General features: G+C 39.5%; 1 long non-coding RNA gene across 1 annotated transcript; it reads left to right on the top strand.

Annotated features, from left to right (window-relative positions):
* The first annotated feature begins 425 nt into the window (after positions 1 to 425).
* Positions 426 to 21392, top strand: LOC134298845 (uncharacterized). Its single transcript, XR_010005955.1, has 3 exons — positions 426 to 641; positions 2379 to 2480; positions 13678 to 21392. It is a non-coding gene; the product is annotated as an uncharacterized LOC134298845 (long non-coding RNA).
* Positions 21393 to 21596: the final 204 nt, after the last annotated feature.

Raw genomic sequence — 21596 nt, 5'->3', positions numbered from 1 at the left:
GCTTCGAAGATGGTATCATATTCACGCTCAGCAGGGTGTGCAAAAGCCTATAAATCAAAATGTAGAATCTGAAATCGCTCTCTTTTTCTCCCCTCCTCTATATATATATATATATATATATATATATATATATATATATATATAAAATCTGTGGAAAATTAACTATGACCCTTTGCCAGACAATAGGCCTTCATATGTTTTGCAGCTTAGCAGACACCAAGGAATTTTGTTTGGAAGTGATAGCTACTGTCTATGCAATATTTAGGACTTATTCATGAAGCATCTGGCAGAAAATAAAAGCGTTTCCTCCTCTAACATATGCTAAAGGAGGATGTGGTCCTATGCCTGCTCCTCCTCTTCTGACTTCTTGCAAATAGCACAACATAAGAGACAGTTGTTTCTGGCTGCCCTGCTGCCTGTCATGGCTGTCAAGTGAAATCCCATGAATTATTGCTCTTCCAGATGTGAGAGATTTCCAGGCTGCCTTAAACTGCTTGTGGTTTGTGGTAGTGGAGAGAGGAGAAAGGAGATTAAACTTCATCTCATCAGCGCAATCTGAAAAGATCACACAGAGGACTAATAATCACAGCTTTCTCCTTCCAAAGCCAGACTGGAGAGGCGTTCCTGTTTTTGTTTCAGGGGTATGTCACATTAAGCCTGTTGGAAGACATTGATTAAGGTCAAACCGTGTTTAAAGAACACCAGAAACGGGGAAGGACAAGGAAGGAAAGAAAATCAGCTTCCTGTTCTTCCACGCTGTTGGAATTCCTTAAACTACTACTCGTACTATTAGCACTATTACTCTGCAAGTATAAATTACAGCTATTATTACAGTGCATTTCTTTCCATCATGTGCAAAGGTAAAGTTAGTGAATGCAAAAGGTTCAAAGATAACAGGGAAGTTGTAGCACTGTAAGTTGTCAGCACCTCTTTGCATGTGTAGGAAATAAATGTTTGCTTGAAATTAGGAGTCTCTGTAATTTTAAAGAAATATTCTTAAAGTAATGAGGCACCACTGCTTGTATTTTTCTGAGTGATTTTGGACTCATACAGACTTTTCTGTAAAGAGCTACAATGCGGGGGTAGGGAAAGTACTATTTGGGGGAGGGGACAGCCTAACATACCATTTAATGATAGTTTCATGCCAGACACATCCATTTATAGAGGTTTAGATTAAGCAGAATGCATCATGGTAAAGTACTGTATTTCCTTAGCATCACTTACTGAAAGATTTGAAAATGTTCATGCAAGAATTTCAGAAAGTGACATACCAGTTTAACTACAGGCTTTCATAACTGTTTCCAGAATGATTCTGAAAATCAATTATGACCACTTCTGCCATACACTGTTTGAAGTCCTAAGGGAGAAAACCTAAATAAGTCATTACATTCCCATTCTCTTTGATGTAAAGAAACATATACATAACACCTGGAAATTATAATTTAAATTGTAGTTGGGACCCAATCTAACATTCTCTTTTAAACACATATGCATACACACACGCGCACATACACTTTTCTGAAATTGTTACCACCAGAACTGAGTCTTAAAGAAATCAAAAGACATTGCTTTTTTTTGCCTCAGCACTATTAGAAAATATTAATTATAGATAACAAAAATACAGTGCTCAAAGAACACCTGGAAAAAATTAACAAGCGTATGTGTCTTAGATCAGGCCGTAATTGCCCTGAGTCGACCTATGCAGCTTTTTGGAAAGCTGACGTAGCCAGTTTAAGTAATAATGTTGGCTACCAGATGTAAAACCAACCTCCGAGGCCAGTTTCCCTTTCCATTTGAGATCAGGCATTTCACAAAAGGCTCACTAATGTGGAGGAATACCAGTAAAACAGTGATGAAAACCACAGGTACAACTGCCTGTAAGTGGCTCACATGAAAAGCATTTACTGCTTTTCATGTACATATATTAAACGTTAGTGGGAAAGAACTCTTCACTGAAAATGCATTAATTATTTGCCACTGGTTTTCTTCTGCCTTTTTTCCTTTCTTTTTTTGTAATTTGCAATTGGATGCAAGGGAAAGATTACAGCTGGGGAAAAATGATCATTCTACTTGAGGGAAGCTCATCGAGTCTTTTTTTATGTTCTGTGTGAAGTTGTCTTGAACTGAAACCTCTGCTCCTTAAGGATTAAGGGATTGAAAAGCAAAGACTGAAGGCGGTGTAATTTAAACCCAGTCATTCTGTAGCACAAAGGTGCAAAATGGGCTAAGCCAACCTGGTTTGCTTTTTTCCTTCTTTTTGCGAGTTTGGCTGAGAAATAATTTCACCTTTTGAAAGTTTTGTACTATTAACATTCCAAAGGCCCCATTATCTTTAAAGTGTTTTTCCTCCCTTTTCCTGGTCCTGCGCCTGAGATCAGAACTGCAAGACACTTCTCTGGGTGGACATGGTTTCAAATTGCAGTTTACTACACCGCTGAAAAATGCCATCTATGCGATATGCAGAGAGATAAATCTTGAAGGTAAATTTCATCAATGAATGTCACTGAGGTGGGTTTTCTTGTTTATAAATGTTATCTGGCCTCCATAAATACTTTCAGAGGTTGCTCTTTCGAAGTAGTTTTGAAACTAGTTACCGGAGAGACTTGAAAATGATCAAATGAAGCAAAACGTCTTCCAAAGACTCTTGTGCTCAAGAGAAGGGAGACCATTATGCTGCACTGAAGATAATTAATACATTCACCAGACGGAGGGGGAAAAATACAGTTAATTACATGGCAACTGATTGTAGGTTCTGAGTTTCAATAACAAAAAGGCTGAATCCACATTTCAGGTTCTCGGGTTTTGTTTTTTTTTAAAAAAAATACAAAGTTTGACATAGAGAAAGAGTACATGATCCTAATTGAAGCAAACACCATAAAATGAGCCACAAAAATCTGCCTTTTTCATAAGGGAAAGAGAAGCAGTTAATCTAGAATTATGATTCCTGATTAGAGGCTTTACACACATTTCTGTGGATGACAAGTATGCACACATATGCACAATGGTAGACTGTTGGTTCTCATGGAACTGGGATAATGAAGCTACTCTGGATTTTAGTCTGACTTCTAAAGAACATGCCTCAGGTGGTCAGCCCCCTACCTACCACCAAAGCAGGCTTAGCATCTTTAAAAGTTCTTTAAAGTTCAGACTAAAATGCAGAGTGGATTCAATACCACACTGACTTGTGAGCCATCAATTTCTAATAAATGTGCACAAACCCACATATCAGAATAAAGTGGAAATATTCTGGGGAAAGCTTAGACTGTATTTCTTTATATTACAATTTGGAGAAGGACAATATTTTTGACTCCTGTGTGTCACTTCACACTTATTGGTGTTTTGATGCTGTTTTAAATGTCACATCTAAGTTCTGTGGATTCCTGGGAATGTAGATTTGTGAGACAATTATAATTTTTGTTCAATTTGAACAATTTAAAACAATTTAAAATAATACAAATATTAAACCGTTTTGTTTATACAGACCTTTGCATGATAACTGCCTGGTACAAAAGCTCTTTTAATCTAGGTTATGTTGGACTAGGTTTTGTACTTTTACCAGCATTTTACTGCTTTTTATTTAAATTAATGTGCTTAACGTGACTGTTAAATTGCTTCATACATTCTGTATCTCCAGAATTCTGGGGTGTGTAGTTTAGGGAGGAGCCTTTAAACTGCACTGCCAGAAAGGTCCTAGGCCTCACTAAACCACAAACCCCAAAATTCTGCAGGAGGAAACCACAGGAATTCAAGTAGGATGGACACTGTAAGCTCTACAATGTTATCAGAGAATATGTCTTTTGGTGGCATGCACTGCTTTCTCTACAGTTTTACAACAGAGTCCACCGGCTCCCATCTCGCAATGTTGAATAATTTCTGGCCAGGTTTTACATAAAGCTGTAAAGAAAACAGTGCATGCTGCCGCTGCAGCAACACGGGAGGAGTCCCATATTTAATGGTGATCAATGGGAGGAAGACAGGTGTCCGACACTTCCCCCATGGGGAACAAACGAGTCAGGTGATGTGAGGTATGAGGCAATGGGTTCCCCCCACCAGGCACTGCCAGATTCACCAGTGTCTGAAGCGATCCTCAGTGCAATAGTTGGTAGAGCTCTCTAATCTGTTTAGGTTATTTGGGATTCTGATCCTGTCATCAGGGGTATTAGCTATCCTTCCCAATTTGATGTCATCTGCAAATTTGCTGAGCATGCCGTCTATTCTGACATCCAAATCAGTGATAAAAATGTTGAATAGCCTAGATCACAACCCTGTGGCACCCTACTGTTCACTTTTTCCTGTTTGAAGAGGTCTTTGGGCTCAACCAGTCAAACAATTCCCAGTTTACCGAACAGTAGCATTGTCTATTACTCACATTATAGATAGAAAGATAAATAGATAGATGATAGAGATATATTTGCCTCAGTTTTTAATGCTGTAATTGCACAGTTGCACAAAATAAATCATCATCATCACAATAGTGCAGGAAGGCAGTTTTATGAAGTTGTATGAATGTATGTCATTGGACCACATATGACCATACACAGGTGAACCTGTGTAACTGTGCTATTGAAAAAAGATGCAATATTAAAGGTGTTCAACCATGTTCATCCATTATCTGTGATGACATGACTAGCAGAATAGTTGGTGTGATAAAATTAATAGTTTGAATAGTACAGTATGACCCCCTGGACTTTGTATGGATACTTGAAACTGTGAATAAGAGTAAATCCTATTGAAATGAAAGACGTCAGACCAAAGTATACCATAAAGTTATACTGGAGGGCGTAGAAAATGTCTAGAGATAATGCATTTTTGGACATGGTTAAATGAAACCATGGAAACAAGCTCCATGGATATGGTAGCTATACTATGTTTGGTTTTACTGTTTGTTGCCTTGGGCCCCATTTTAGGAGAAAGTTGTTATATTAATGAATTAAAAGCAATTAAAACCACTTAAGAATTTGACAAACTCAGATGCCCCAAAGCTCCCCCCCCCCCCCCGTAAGCCACCTTGAGTCCCATTCTTGCAGGAAAGGAAAGATATAAATAAGAGGATGAGTGACTTGACTGAACGAATTGCTACATAGCTATTGGTTTCTTGGTTCCAGAATGACAACAGCTTTGGCACCAATCAGCTATCTAAGCTGAGGGTATTTCATAACAGCAGAGAAGGCTATATTGGTGACACTATAGATAAAGATCTACTTGCAGATTTGACCTCTAGGGCTCAAGGAATTTTCCGTAAGATTTCTTGAGAACATCTCAGCAATGGGTGGCAAAGATGCCTGTGAAGTTCGTTGTTAAAAGCACAGAAGAAGGGTCAGCAAAAACAATAGCAACTGTACTTTAAAGAGGCATCCCCGGTCTAGCTATAGAATTTATACCTTTTTATAGCCATTGAGGCAAGCAGCCATGAGTGCTGTAACATTCCAAACAATTCTCATTAATAAATTCAATAACTGAAGAAACCACTTTTTTCAACATGAATATGTTATGTGTGTCCTGGTGGGAGGGATTTTTCAGTTTTACTATAGGACAATTGATAGGATTTTATTCCCCCAACTCAGTTTTACCTAAAATTTCACTGAGATCATTCATTCATTTTACCCAGGGTGCTCTCTAGATATCCCCAAATCTATAAAATTTCATCTACCCCATGGTCAGGTCAGTTTTCAGCATGACAAGAGGATTGTAATGTTTCCCGTTCACCTCATCAAACACTAGAAATTGCTCTGGCATTCAGATAGAGCAGTCGGCTGACCACTTCTCCAGATGGCCAACTGTAACACATTTTGAATTGGCTTCTTGCCCAGGGCAATTTTGGGATGAGATGAACCAGCCATCAGACATGAAAGAGTGAGATTCAGAGAACCGAAGTGAACATAAACTCACTGAGTCTCCTGTCCTGTTTCTGATATATCAATTTGCTTTCTGTAAAATGGGAATAAGTTCTTTTGGGGCATCCATGATTGCAGTGGTTTGTTCGGTACATAACAACTCTGAATGCAATCCTCTCACTAGTAAACCGTAGAAAAGTCCATTAAATTCTGTAAGAAGATATTAAGTATGCTTCTTGCTATAATCCTATAACATAAGTATAATCCTAAACATTAGGGAAAAGCTCCATTCAGCTCTGTGGTACTCCTTCTATGTAATGGCACACAGGAGTAGGCTATATCTCTGGATATGACAATGGAGAGAGCAAAACGTAGGCATTGCCTCCCATAGGAATTCTGCAGCTGGCAATAGTAAGTAAACTATCAAAAGAAATCTCATAAAAAGAAATAAGTTAAAAAAATAGCACAAAAGCCAACACCAGGACACTTAAATCCCTTTTAGCAACAAACCAGTTTACATGCCAAAGTCCTGCCAAAATAAAATGTCTTTGCCTTGTCTTCTGGCAAAAAGACAACAGTGAGAATCCAAACCAAGCCATCCTTGGAAGTCTGAGAAATGAGCAGGGAATATTATGAACTGTTTCTTTGACTAGCTATAAGGCATGTTGACTTGGCTGTCAGCCCTAGGAAGACAGCAAGCATGATGTAGTGGTTTTATCACTGAACCAGAACTCTGGAGACCAGGGTTTGAATTGCCCCTCAACTATGGAGACCCACTAGGTGACCTTAGACAAGTCATACTCTCTCAGCCTGATGAAGGCAATGGTAAATTTGCTATCGACAAATATTGCCCAAAAAAATCCTGTGAAAGGGTCACATAAGAATCAGTTTGAACAACAGCACTGCAAAGCACCAAGAAAGAACTAGGCCAGGATTTTGCGTGATATGGCATGCGGTCTCCAACTGTATTCTGTTACCAGCCAGATGTGTTATAAACAGAGCGGGATAGATTTCCATATTTATTTTCACTTGCTTGTTTTTCTGCTATATTTAAGGGATCTGTGCGGATGACCTCCCTGTATTTACAGCTTCAGTTTTTAATTCCATAGTCTATAATTGTCTTCAACCCACAATGGCAAGGATAACCATTGTGACATTCTAGCAATTTAGCAACTAGCTGTAATTTGTTATTGCTTTTATGGTAATGGTTCTCAAAGACATCAAAAACACATCCTGAAATCCTTGCCCCATTATGGATTTTATAGTAGACTAGCTGTGCCCGGCCACGCGTTGCTGTGGCGAAGTATGGTGGTCTGGGAAATAAAGTATTGAGGAATTGGTGGTACTTAAGGTAAAGGGTAAAGGTTTTCCCCAGACATTCAGTCGTGTCTGACTCTGGAGGTTGGTGCTCATCTCCATTTCTAAGCCGAAGAGCCGGCGTTGTCCGTAGACTCCTCCAAGGTCATGTGGGATGACTACATGGAGCGGCGTTACCTTCCCGCCGGAGCAGTACCTATTGATGCACTCACATTTGCATGTTTTCAAACTTCTGGGTTGGCAGAAGCTGGGGCTAACAGTGGGGGCTCTCTCCGCTCCCCCAATTCAAACCTGTGGCCTTTCGGTCCAGAAGTTCAGCAGCTCAGCGTTTTAACACGCTGCGCCATCAGGGGATATTATTTCCTAAAGGTTGTGAATATACAATATTTCTGATTGGTTTTTTTTGTTTGTTGGAGGCAAGTATGAATGCTGTAATTAGGAAAAATGATTAGGATGTAATGGCCTTGCAGCTTTAAAGCCTGGCTGTTTCCTCCCTGAGTGAATTTTTTGTTGGGAGGTGTTAGCTGGCCCTGATTGTTTCCTGTCTGGAATTCCCTTGTTTTCAGAGTGGTGTTGTTTGCGATATTTTATGTGCTTCTACTGTCTGTGGCCCTGAGAAAACAGGATTTGCCAGACTTTGATGATGGGAATACTTTGTTGGGAGGTGTTAGCTGGCCCCGATTGTTTCCTGTGTGGAGTTCCCCTGTTTATTTACTGTCCTGGTTTTAGAGATTATATTGTTCTGCATTATTCTATCCCAGTAATTATTTCATATTAAAGAAGAATCTCACTTATCCAACATTCGCTTATACAATGTTCTGGATTATCCAACGCAGTCTGCCTTTTCATAATCAATGTTTTTGTAGTCAGTGTTTTAAATTCATTGTGATATTTTAGTGGTAAATTTGTAAATACAGTACAGTAGAGTCTCACTTATCCAACATAAACGGGCCGGCAGAACGTTGGATAAGCGAATATGTTGGATAATGAGGAATTAAGGATAACCCTATTAAACATCAAATTAAGTTATGATTTTACAAATTAAGCACCAAAACATCATGTTAGACAACAAATTTGTCAGAAAAAGTAGTTCAGTACACAGTAATGCTATATAGTAATTACTGTATTTATGAATTTAGCACCAAAATATCACGATATATTGAAAGCATTGACTACAAAAATGCGTTGGATAATCCAGAACGTTGGATAAGCGAGTGTTGGTTAAGTGAGACTCTACTGTAAATACTACATAGCATTACTGCGCATGGAACTACTTTTTCTGTCAAATTTGTTGTATAATATGATGTTTTGGTGCTTAATTTGTATAACGATTACCTAATTTGATGTTTAATTGGCTTTTCCTGAATCCCTTCTTATTATCCAACATATTCACTTATCCTGCCAGCCTGTTTACATTGGATAAGTGAGACTCTACTGTATATTTCTAATCTTATATTATCTGCTTAGAACTGGATTATATGAGGCCCCTTCTTCACAGCTGTATAAAATGCACACTGAAGTGGATTATATGGCAGTGTGGAGTCAAGATAATCCAGTTCAAAGCAGATAATATAAGATTATAAATGGGTTATATACCGTGTTTCCCCGAAAATAAGACAGTGTCTTATATTATTTTTTACTCCCAAAGATGCGCTAGGTCTTATTTTCAGGGGATGTCTTATTTTTCCATGAAAAAGAATTTATAATCATTATTGAACAAAAAAATGAACATTGATTCTATACTGTACTGTAGTTGTCATCACAAACCAACATAACTAAACCAGACAAACTGTGACTCCTGTCAAGAATTTCTTGTTATTACCATTATTTCCATATACAACTGGTATGTAAGACGCCCCGAGACCCTCTGGGGAGATGGAGGTGGGGTATAAAAATAAAATAATAATTATAATAATTATGTACATTTACCGATCCTGCATGCTATGATGTTTTGTTTGGCGGGCACCGGGCATGCTTCCAAACAAAAACATTGCTAGGTCTTACTTTCAGGGGAGGCCTTATATTTAGCAATTCAGCAAAACCTCTACTAGGTCTTATTTTTTGGGGATGTCTTATTTTCAGGGAAACAGGGTAGCTGTGTTGAAGGGCCTTGAGTCTACACTGCCATATAATCCAGTGCAAATTAGATAATCTGTGGAAGAAGCCTAAGTGAGGCCTAAATCGGCCTGTCCCCTAACTGAAACCTGACTGTCCCTTGGTTGCTAGGCAACCACGTGGGCAGAGATTAGCCCTCTAAACTGGCAGCAATTGGATAAAAAAATTATTGCTCTCCCTCTAATTAGGACTTTATTTTTCTTTTCTTTTTGTTGTATCAACCTTGAGGCGTGGATGATGGGTTGTGTTGTCAAATGTTGAGGTTGGGGGGCCTGTACTTTTGTTGTTTTGTGAATTGCCGTGATGCCATCACTCTTTTATATATATAGATATTTGAAATATCTAGCCAGCAAATATGTTCCAAGGAAACTCAGGAAGAGTTTGAAATGTTCTAACTGCCCTCCACTCTTACCTCATAAAATAGTTCACTGATTAAAAGAAATTTGATTGATTATAGATACTGAAAATACAAATTATATTGCACATCATTTCAGATATAAAAACCGAGATGCATATGGTTGAATAACTTCAGAATGTGGCCAAAAAGGTATAGTCAGAAATGTATTAATGAACATACAAAACTATTATGAATAATGCTTCTTATTAATTAAAAATACATGAGATCAATGGTGTTCTTTATTAATAAGATATTAAATATTTAATTAAATGTTAAACACATATCCCAGCAAGAAGAGAATCTCAGACATATGCTAGTCATTAAGTTTGTGCATTTTGGCTGAATCTCAAACCGTTTCTGCTATCTGAATTTTGGGGAACCCGTGGACCTGCTTTCACATGCCTTCTGAAAACAGGTGGGCATCTGAATGGATGTTTTTGGTCCACAGCTGAAAAATGTGGCAAGATCCAGCCCATTGATGGCAATGGGGGGGAGGGCGCTTTACAGGCTCCCCTTCCCATCATTTTAGGGATATCGGGATGAAAAAGGCCATACTTATTCTTATGAATAATAATAATAATAATCTTTTATGTCCTGATGAAGATTGGAGTTAGAGACTATGGGTACTGTTGGCTTTGCAAAACTTCCACAGAAGCCCAAATTTGTATTATTATTAGGCAGACGGTTTCCTAATTGAGGGCTCTAAGCTTCCGAACAGGAAATAATGTTCCCTTTAAACTTCTTGTTGTAATGCTTTGAAGAGAGGTGGGTTAGGGTGAACTTGTTAGTTGGAACTGACTAAACAGAAAATAAAACACTTTCAGCCTGCTGCTCATCCAGTGTACTGTACTTCCCTCACCCCTGTTCATCTCTTAAAGATTAGTTACCAAGAAACGCCTCGACCATGAACAGACAAATTGCTTATCCCAAAACAGGATGGATGAACCCATCCCTTTTACCTACTTCCAAAACACTTCAAAAGCTCTGCAATTCAAAGTTTGCAGGTTTCATAATTTTATGCTTACAAATGACATCCAATTCTGTAAAGAATATGTTCAAATATTATAGAAGTCTCCTTTTAAAAAAAAAACAATAATAATAATACTGTAAAGGTGCCTGGACTTTTGTGGCTTTGGACACTTTGGAGTGGCTTGGTGTGCACTCTATGTGGGGCTGCTGTTGAAGAGTATTTGGGAACTTCAACTGGCTCAAAGAGCAGCAGACAGTTTGCTAACAGCCAATCCTTTAGCCCCGGGGGGAGGGGGGTTAGGTGTTAAATCCCCCCTGAAATTTTTCAGGTTAAAAAAACCTGGTTTACTCATTAATTTTAACTGTTTAACCAAATCCCCATGCTAAATCTATGAGAAGCAAAAATTAAGAGTCCCTCCTGAACTACAAGCACTATCTCAACCTAATTTTGAGCATTTATTCACACTGTCATTACCTACCTTTCCACCAATTTACATAGCAATAGCCGACATAATGGAAGCAACCAAGTTGGCCCAGCCATAACTGTCAAGCAAAGCCTAAAGCACAGGGGGGAAGTTGAAGGCCCTTTGGGGGTGGTTGACAGGGGCGGAGCTACAGGTTATTTAAGGCTGCTCCACTCCCCTACTGTGCTCTTTGCTTCAGCTTGAGTTCGGAGGCTGGTTTCTAATGAGGCATTAGGCCTTGCTCCCACTTTTCCAGTGAATAAAAGAGTTCCCATTGCCATACCTTTGCCCCAGGGATTCACCCTACAATTTGGGCAGTTTCTGCTCTTGCCATTTATTGGCAGGAATTTTCCAGCAGAGCAAAAGTGCTGGAGGTTTGGGTGACTGCACCAAGCAGATTTCCCCTTCTGGGTTGCCTCAAGGAAGACACATCCTGTCACAGAAGTTTGCCCTCCCCTCTTTAGAATAATAATAATGATTAATCAATTGTTGCCTTTGTGAGTCACACTCTCTCAGCCTCAAGTCATGATTGCTAGGTCGCAGAGGAAGGTTGCAGACAACTCCTTCCTTTAAAACAATGGTTCTCAACCTGTGGGTCCCCAGATGTTTCAGCTTTCAACTCCTAGAAATCTTAACAGCTGGTAAACTGGCAGGGATTTCTGGGAGTTGTAGGCCAAAACACCTGGGGACCCGCAGGTTGAGAACCACTGCTTTAACATAATGCTTAATGGATTGTTGTATGGTGGGAGTCACACTCTCTCAACCCCAAGAAGGCACAAACAATTCCACTCTTTGTGTCATAACATTGTGCCTACATTTTATTTCATGCCTCATGTTAGGCTTAGCTCTTGAAATTATATTAGGGGGTCTCTGTTGTTTCAGGTGTCATGTTAGGCTTTAAATTTTGCCATTATATTGGGAGGCATCCATCTTGTTCTAGGCCTTGTGTTCAGCTTGTAGTCTTTGCCAGTATATTAGGAAGCCTTCATTTGGAGGTCTCCATTTTGTTCAGACCTCATGTCGGGCTTCATGCTTTTGGGCTGTTGCCTCAGGCTGGGGCCATCCTGGAGGAGGCCATGAGGTCTTTCCCAGTATCTGAGAGGCCCTCCAGGTTCTTTCTGGTCAGGCTCATGGCCTAACAAACGAGAAGCATCAGATCTGTCTGTTCTGCAAACTGTGCAGTCACACTCTCGTGGCTTCAGAGCAAGGCACAGACACACAATTGGAAGTATAAATCTTAATTATGTAGCCGATTATCTGGTTTGGGGTGGGTTTCCTGGCTGTGGCCTTCAGGGCTGTATTTTCCCTTCATGCTAGGCCGCATGTTGGGTCCTTCCTGGAAGAGGCTGATTGCTTTGCTTCCATAAGGGGTTCCCTTTTCTACAGTGTTTGAGAGGAGTTGCCAGGTCCTGCTTGCTCAGGTTCATAGTCTAACCCTGTGAAAGGCACAGAAGTTAAGCAGTCACACTCTCTCAGCCATAGAGTTAGATTCACACACTCAGATTAAATATACATCTTCATATATTACAGTAGAGTCTCACTTATCCAACACTCGCTTATCCAACGTTCTGGATTATCCAACGCATTTTTGTAGTCAATGTTTTCAATATATCGTGATATTTTGGTGCTAAATTCGTAAATACAGTAATTACTACATAGCATTATTGTGTATTGAACTACTTTTTCTGTCAAATTTGTTGTATAACACGATGTTTTGGTGCTTAATTTGTAAAATCATAACCTAATTTGATGTTTAATAGGCTTTTCCTTAATCTCTCCTTATTATCCAACATATTCGCTTATCCAACATTCTTTACGTTGGATAAGCGAGACTCTACTGTACTTATATTTATTATGGTGAATATCCTGGCAGTGTCTTTTAGAGCTGTGCTTTTGTCTTATGCCATACCTCATTCATTATGGGGATTGTAATCCCCAAAAACCTTCATAAAAACTTTAAATACAATTTACGATGTTTACAATTTACGCTCCGGCGGGAAGGTAACTGCGCTCCATGCAGTCATGCCGGCCACATGACCTTGGAGGTGTCTACGGACAACGCCGGCTCTTCAGCTTAGAAATGGAGATGAGCACCAACCCCCAGAGTCAGACATGACTGGACTTAACGTCAGGGGAAAACCTTTACCTTTTACCTTTAATCCCCAAAAACCTCCATAAAAACTTTAAATACAATTTACGATGTTTCCAGGTATACAACAGCTATAATAATTTTTGCTCGCTTTAAAAGTTTATACTTTGATTTCTCCTTAACTGTCAAGTATTTCTTTTGAAAAATTAGGTACCAGATTAAAGGAATTTTACGTAGTTTCTAAATATTTCATAATATGTATGGGTCATTGATCTTGATTTTTAGATATGCCAATCTAAAGTGAATATATTTCAAAATGCTGTATCTCTTCTTCTAATCAACGTTTTTGTGAAATTTGAACATAGTTATAGATGTTATGTAGTTTCATCAATTTTTCCAATATAATTATCTTTAATAGTTTTTGAAATATTATTTTAAAAAACACACATGAAACTAGTCATGTCACTGCTCTCTTGCTCTTCCCCCTTTCAGAGCTCTCTTATGTTTACCTTCTTCAAAGCAGCTGTGGGTCATTCCTTACTGTGCAATTTGTCTGCCATTTGAGCTGCTGTTCTGAGACCTAGCTGCTATTAGTTTTTCCTGTCATCCACCTGACTCGAGAAGATGCCTAAACATCTATCAATGCAACTGGACATTTTTTAGTTAATGGCAAAAAAGTAAAAGCCAAATATTGAAGACCAAGAAGACAGCAGGTTGAGAACCATTGCAGTAGCTGGTACATATAAAGACCCCAGAACATGCACACCTGAATTGCCGATGTAAACTGTCTACCACTATTCATCTAATCCAGGTGCTGCCAAAGAAACCATGGAACAGGAGCAAAGAAAAGAAGCTGTGTCATTGTTAGACCTTGAACTTTATATGAACAAGACTGTTTCTGATGACCAAGTGAAAGCCCAATTAGTGCAAAATCCACAGACTCCATTTCAAGTATATATATTTCCTGTGGATAAGAAGAGGCATATAAGTTTTCAACCCAAATGGTTCAGAAGATTTCCCTGGCTAACTTACTGATTTCATCTACAAGGCGCACTCTGTAAGTACTTTGTGGTGTTTGGAGAAGTTGGAAGTAAAGGTGGTAATCAGAAGCTTGGTGCATTGGTTGCTAAACCATTTGTACAATGGAAAGATGCAATAGAAGTCTTCAATGGACACCAAAAAACAGAGTACCATCATCTGCCATAGAGAGGGAGGTATGCAAATTTATGTTATCCCATGAACTCATTCTCAGCAGCCAGAGGGTTGTGCCTTAAGCAAGTCTTTATACTTAATGGATAAGATGGGGGCTGTTCAATGCAAACAGCTGTGGTAGAATGGGCATTGATCATTGCTGAGACCATGGCAGGTATTGAGATGAACTAATCTCTTCCTCCTTTGCTGTGATCTTGGAGAAGACCCCTCTTCTGAGGCTGCTATTTGCTTTGTAGATGTATGTTCCTTTGAAGCCAATAACCAATTTCATTTTGTTTCATTTAAGAAAGCATCCTCAGGAAAAATAATTCCTGCCTGCTCTGTTCCTGTTAAAGATGACCTTATCTCGGGGCATGTTCTGGCATACCTGAACATACAATGAAAAACAATAGGCACATCTAACTCGATCCTGATACAAATAACTTGAATAATCACATAATATATTTTCAGTGGACTATATGCACAATAAATTGGTACTCAACCAATGAGAAACTAGACATGGCAGCTAAACAGTAAAGACTGGTTTGTATTTTACCCCTTTCTGCTTATTATTTGTGTTTTAAAATGCACATGCAAATTGATATTGATTAAATATTAACTAAATAATTACTAAATAGTAAATGAGCTACAGTGTCAAGACATTGTATTATTATTAAATTATTATTATTATTATTATTATTATTATTATTATTATTATTATTATTATTGTATGACACAGCAAACAAGATAGATATGCTGGATTTCGTATCACAAAATCACAAGTCGAACACTTCCCAAGTGTCTAGGACTGTGTGATGTATTTTTGGATGATGAGCACAGATCCCAGTAGGGTGGCCTTTTGCAGTTGGCAGATCGTAATTTTGTCAATGTCTGTTGTTTCCAAATGCTGAGTTCTTTTGGCATGTGCCAATCACCACCGGGACCAGAGTCTTTGAAGTTCAATCTTGAGGTCCTGATAGCGGCTGAGTTTTTCCTGTTGTTTTTCATCAATGCGACTGTCACCTGGGATGGCAACATCAATGATCAAACCTTTTTCTTTTCCACAACTGTGATGTCTGGTGTGTTGTGTTCCAGAACTTTGTCAGTCTGAATTCAGAGGTCCCACAGTATCTTTGCATGCTCATTTTCCAATACTTTTGCAGGTTTGTGATCCCACCAGTTCTTTACTGCTGGGAGGTGGTACTTGAGGCATAAGTTCCAATGAATCATTTGGGCCACATAGTTGTGCTTCTGTTTGTAGTCTGTCTGTCTGATTTTCTTACAGCAGCTGAGGATATGATCAATGATTTCATCGGTTTCCTTGCACAGTCTGCATTTTGGGTCATCAGCTGATTTTTTGATCTTGGCCTTAATTGCATTTGTTCTGATGGCTTGCTCCTGGCTTGCAAGGATCAGGCCTTTTGTCTCCTTCTTCAGGGTCCCATTCGTGAGCCATAGCCAGGTCTTCTCCTTATCAGCTTTTCCTTCAATTTTGTCAAGGAACTTTCCATGCAATGTTTTGTTGTGCCAGCTGTCAGCTCTAGTTTGTAGTGTGGTTTTCTTGTACTGGTTTTTTGTCTGCTGTGCTTTGAGGACTTTCTGATTTTTGACTTCAATCAAAGCAGGTTCTTCACTTTGCTTTACATCTTCTGCCAGGGCATGTTCTTCTTCTTTGACTGCTTGTTTTACTTATAAGAGTCCTCTGCCCCCTGATCTTCTAGGCAGATATAGCTGATCAACATCACTGCGAGGGTGCAGTGAATGATGAATGGTCATGAGTTTTCTTGTTTTTCTGTCCAAATTGTCCAGTTCCACCTGTGTCCAATTTATAATGCCAGCAGTATATCTTATGACAGGTATGGCCCAGGTATTTATGACCTTGATGGTGCCACTTTGCCGTGGTGGTGGGGGGGGGGTTAACTACTCCAATGATGACTGAGAGCTGTGCTGATGGTAGTGTAACTACCAGCAGGTCCGACCAAGCCAGAGAGGTCTCAGCTGAGGAGTAGAACTAAGAGCACCTAACCCATTAGCATTATGGAGAATCAAACCAAAACAAAGTCTATACTGGCTCGGTCGTCGCCCAGGATAAAAAGGACTGCGGTGGATGCTGCCAATTCTGGACATCCATTGACAAGTGGGCTACAAAATCAAAATACAAATGAACAGTCACAGAAGCGGCAGAAATATACAAAGCCAGAAAACTACACTATTATTATTATTTTATTATTATTATTATTATTATTATTATTATTATTAATGTTGTTGTTATTGTTGTTGTATGACACAGCAAACAAGATAGATATGCTGGATTTCGTATCACAAAATCACAAGTCGAACACTTCCCAAGTGTCTAGGACTGTGTGATGTATTATTATTATTATTATTTTGGAATAACATTTGTACCAAGAAGACTTTTTCTCTCCACCCTCAACCTTCAGTTTTCCAGAAAAGCATTCAAACCTATTTCTTGGTAGTATTTTAACAATCCTTAAATCTAGATAAAATTACGTTTAATTCCTTATAAAGCTAATGTGCTTCATTTCACCCACTGAATTATTAGAAGATGGAGCTACATTTTCTCCACACAAGTAGTATTAAATGGTATTGTCAGGCTTATTTTTACATGACAAATACCAATACTTTAAAAGATACAGTGGATCACTCTCATTTTCCTTCCTTCTTTTCTTTCTTTCTTCTGTGCACCACAGAAGCATAGGCACTTAGGATAGTGTGATTGGAGGGTACCTGTACTTCTACAAGTTTGTTGTGCTAATGTGGCGAAGAGATGGTTGCTGGTCAAGTTGATCCTGCAGTCTATCTGGCTGAATGAGAATTTGAATCCAGACTCCTTGATCATGTCAGAAGAACCAAATACATTTTTTCTCCTGAATTAAGTTGCTGGAGAATGCTTGTAAGAAAACCAGAAGTGGATTTTTGTGTGAAAGGCCATGTCAGCTTGGTTTGGCTACTGGTCACAAATTCCTCAGTATGTATTCAAAGTCAACATGTTCCTTAATTCTTAGCATGTAATCACCTACCTAAGCCATTATTTTGTACCTGGCTCTGGTTAGAGAATGTCAGGATTCTTTTTTTTAATCATGCAATACTCATGCCAGCTGGCATGGTCATAATTAATGTAAGATATGTGTTTACTTGTCCTAATTATGTAAACATATCATACTGTGCTAGTATTCGGGTTTGCTCTGTTTTGATGCAAGCATTCTCATTGCATTCTATTTTCATTTATTACTTAATCTTCATATATTACTATATGTAAATAAAGATTCATATTTCCAGTATGAAAAGTGTTTTTAATAAAATGTATGCCCATCCATTACATTCTAGAATGTGGTTCAGAATAGATTTCAAGTAATGCTGTCATAACAGTGAAATGACAATGGAGGAACATTCTCTAGCAATAGTTAAAAACCCTTACAAATGAATGAAGTAATGAGAATGTCACTCGCTGAAGTTTTATTTTAAAAATTCTAGTTTCATATGAACCTAATTTAGAGGACAATTTGGAAACCTTATTGGGAATGGAGGATGAAGTCAGAGCCCCAGTGGAAGAAGTCATAAGAACCAAAATCAAAGTGTGAGAGCCTTCTTTATTCAAACTTTCCTTCCTCATCTCTCATGCACACACACACACACACACAGAGTGGTGGTTTAAGGGAAACTTATCTTCCTTTGCTTGGGTTTAGGATTGTAGACAGTGATGGACTGAAAAGCAGTTAGGTTAACAAATCTAGATGATAGGATTCCAACTGAACAATCTTGCACAAAAGAAATTTAACACCCAACCAGTTCTAATAATTTTGGAAAATTTATTCAGCAACAAAAATAGAATAACATATAGCAAATTGCAGGAGTACACTATATATATTTTAGCCTGTCATTAAATAACAGTCGTTAAGCCATAATGGGAAAATTACTAAGCAAACACAAAGTGAAAACTATTCAAGCCAGTTGCTTGCTGGTAGAGACAGAGTGCCATAGAAACACTTAATCTCCTTTTCCTTGAAATTCCTAAGAGCTGAATAACTCTATAGCTTCTAAACTTTCCCCTTGGTTGAAGATACCTTTCCTTCAGCTTAGCTCTACCATACTTTGACCTTATGGTCAATCCCAGACCATTTTACATTAGTGTTTGATGGCCTTCATGTCTGTGATGAATCCATTCTGGGTTTTAGCCCAAATGTCTATCCAAAAGATAGAACCTATTTTGTGACTAGGGTTCATCACTTTGGATAGCTCTTTTATAGATCAAAGTAAACCTTGGAGGATATTCTCCACCATGCGTCACAGAAGCCATCATCTGCCACCACATCAGAAACAACAGAGTCTTGTGGTATCTTAAAGACAATAAGTATTGTCTGACATAAACTTTCATGAATTGCAGGCCCATCTCTAACAAGTTGAGCAGATGAAGCAGAGTTGAGTCCACAAATACTTTTGTCAAATGCTTTCAGATGCCACAAGATTTTAATTTTCCATGTGTGTACAGGTCAAGACTTTACGTCTGATCTGACTACTGTAACAGAATAAAACTCTCCCCCCCCCAAAAAAAAAACACATTCCTTTCATTGACTGAAAAATACATAGGACATTATCCCATGGGCAGGAGGGAAGCAGGGGAAAGTGTTTGGAACAGTGGGATCGCATATTACCCCACCAAGATGAAAGGGAACCCGATTGCTGGATGTAGTGAAGAGGGACTACTCCTTCAGGAACATCCACCTCAAGGCAAGTCAGAAACCTTGCACTGGTGGTTTCCAACACAGCCAGGAGATGGCCAGCCATCCCACATCCTTTCCCCGTCTTCTCACTTCCCCCCGCTTCCCCCCTCTTTTTTCAATCAGGAGTCAGGTAACACCCAACTCCTGAAAAGGGAGCCTTTTCTCCATGTTTGCATGCTGGCAAAATGGATTCCTGTGGGTGGCCACTGGAAGTGGCCGTGAGTCATGGGTTGACCACCACGGGACTCCATTTTGCCAGTGTGTGAAAACGAAGAGAAAATGGGGGGGCAGTTTACATGGGATAAGGTCCATAGACCAACAGAGACGGGGGATAAGAATCAAAGTTAGTCTAAGAAGAAGTCATTATCTATCTTGTCTGCCTATAAGATGCATTTTTGTTTCTGTTTGTGAAGAAATGAAGTACAGGAAAAGCAGTCCTTTGAGAACCACCAATGCTCTCCTTTTCACAGCTGCTGCCCAGTTATTGTGTTGCACAATATTTGTGTCTCAACTTGCTAGATGTAGTCAAGAGGGACTACTCCTTCAGGAACATCCACCTGAAGGCAATTCAGAAACCTTGCACTGGTGGTTTCCAGCACAGCCAGGGTTCCCTGTCATCATCCAAACACTGAAACTTTGGGAAGGAAAACACTGACTGCAATTTCACTCAAATGGACAAGTCTCAGAGCTTTAATCTAGACCATATGTGTCAAACGTAAGGCCCATAGGCCAAATGTGAGTACCACATCATTTTATGTGGTCCCTGAGGCTTTCAATGCCAGGGCAACATAGTTACATTTAAACAGTCTTTCAATTAAAAGCAGTCTTTTGAAAACAATCATAAGGCTAATGTGGCCTTTGATGAAAATGAGTTTAACATTCCTGATAGACCATGGATTTGAGGTTGGATCCAGTTGATGTACCACCAATCCATAGGTTTAAAATACTGACAAGAACTGGTGACACATTTTCAAAAGAGTCTTGATTTTTGGAGACCTCAGTTAATTTGCTTTCAGTGAAATGATTCCAGCTCTTTAGGACTGGACGGATGCTTTTCCAACTCACATTAGAAAGGATTCAGACAACAGCTTCTCATAAGCACCATTTCACAAGATAATTCATGAAGAAGTGGTATTTGTGTAAAGACCTGTCAAGAGTCAGACGCCAGTTAACATACAAAACAAAGTTTATTCCGAAGATAAGCCAAAAAATAACATAAACACAGGAAATATCCTTGAAACACTTCACTTTTCAGTGTTTCGAGAGTAGATTGGACAATAATAACTCAAAAACGAGCCACGCTAATTTCCCATGCTGGCATTCAATAAAAAACTAAATAACACTTCAATTCAGCTTTGGAAAACAAATAGAGTTAATTGCTGGAAAATAAACAAACTAGAAAAGCAGTAAAGCTGCTTCCACGGTGCAGATAAGCCGAGAGCCTCAAAGGGATGATGAATAGCCGTCGTCAGAAGAATCCAAGGTCAGGTCAGGAGGCAGCAGAAATTCCGAAAGACAAACCAATAGTCAGAAGCCGGGAGTAGCCGTCAGTCAGAGGGCATAGACAGAAGCCAGGTCAAATTCAATCCAAAGTCCGAAGAGGGTGCAGTCATCCAAAACAGGTCCACGATAAGACACAGCGAGAGCCAAGCTAGATGATATCAGCAGATTCAAATCATAGTCCAAGTTCAGTCTTCATGGAAACACAGAGATCCCAATGGCGCCTCAGCAACACCTTGCCACACGCAAAGTGCAGTGGCCAAACATTCCCATTTTATTCCCCTTCCTCCTGGGTGACCAAACACTCACACCCAAACACCAGGTGTCCCAAATCTACTCAGAGTCTGAACTCCACACAGCTAGAGCTCGTGGATCTGGAGTACCTAGCAATTCGTCGGAGTCCCAATCATCCTGCCCACACTTAGCCCCATGAACACTTAAAGAACCATCCTCCCTTCTCCAAGCATCCCAATTGGGATCAGCTCCTGCAGAAACCCCAGGTTCAGAAGTATCCATAAGCCCCAAATCTCCAGACATCTCCGGTGGCTGTGCCCATTCAGTGCCCGCTTCCCCAGCCACCACCTGTTCCTCAGCATCCATCTCCCCATCTGAATCTTCCTCAGAAGATCCCCCATATAGCTCTCTAAGTCGCTTCCTGCGCAACTCCTCCAGTGAACCCTCATCACGAGGGTTTTTTCTTCCTCTTCGAATTCCACCACCATCAACCATAATCCCCGAAGGCGCAGTCACAACAAGACCAGAGAGTAGAGTAATGAGGAGGAGGAGGAGGAGGAGGAGGAGGAGGAGGAGAAGTTGTTTTATTTATATCCCGCCCCCTCTCCTGGAAGGGACACAGCAACTAACAGTTACAACAATACAAAAAAAAAATGCTAGCCTCATCCCACTAGCCATACTTTTTGAAATGAACATGTGCAGGATAAAGCCTAACGAGAAACCTGCTGCTCCCTCATGCATTTC

The sequence above is a fragment of the Anolis carolinensis genome, chromosome 4 (assembly GCF_035594765.1).
Source record: "Anolis carolinensis isolate JA03-04 chromosome 4, rAnoCar3.1.pri, whole genome shotgun sequence".
NCBI classification, from domain to species: Eukaryota; Metazoa; Chordata; class Lepidosauria; order Squamata; family Dactyloidae; genus Anolis; species Anolis carolinensis.
Note: the sequence above shows the minus strand (reverse complement) of the source record. Positions and strands in the feature narration are given on the sequence as shown.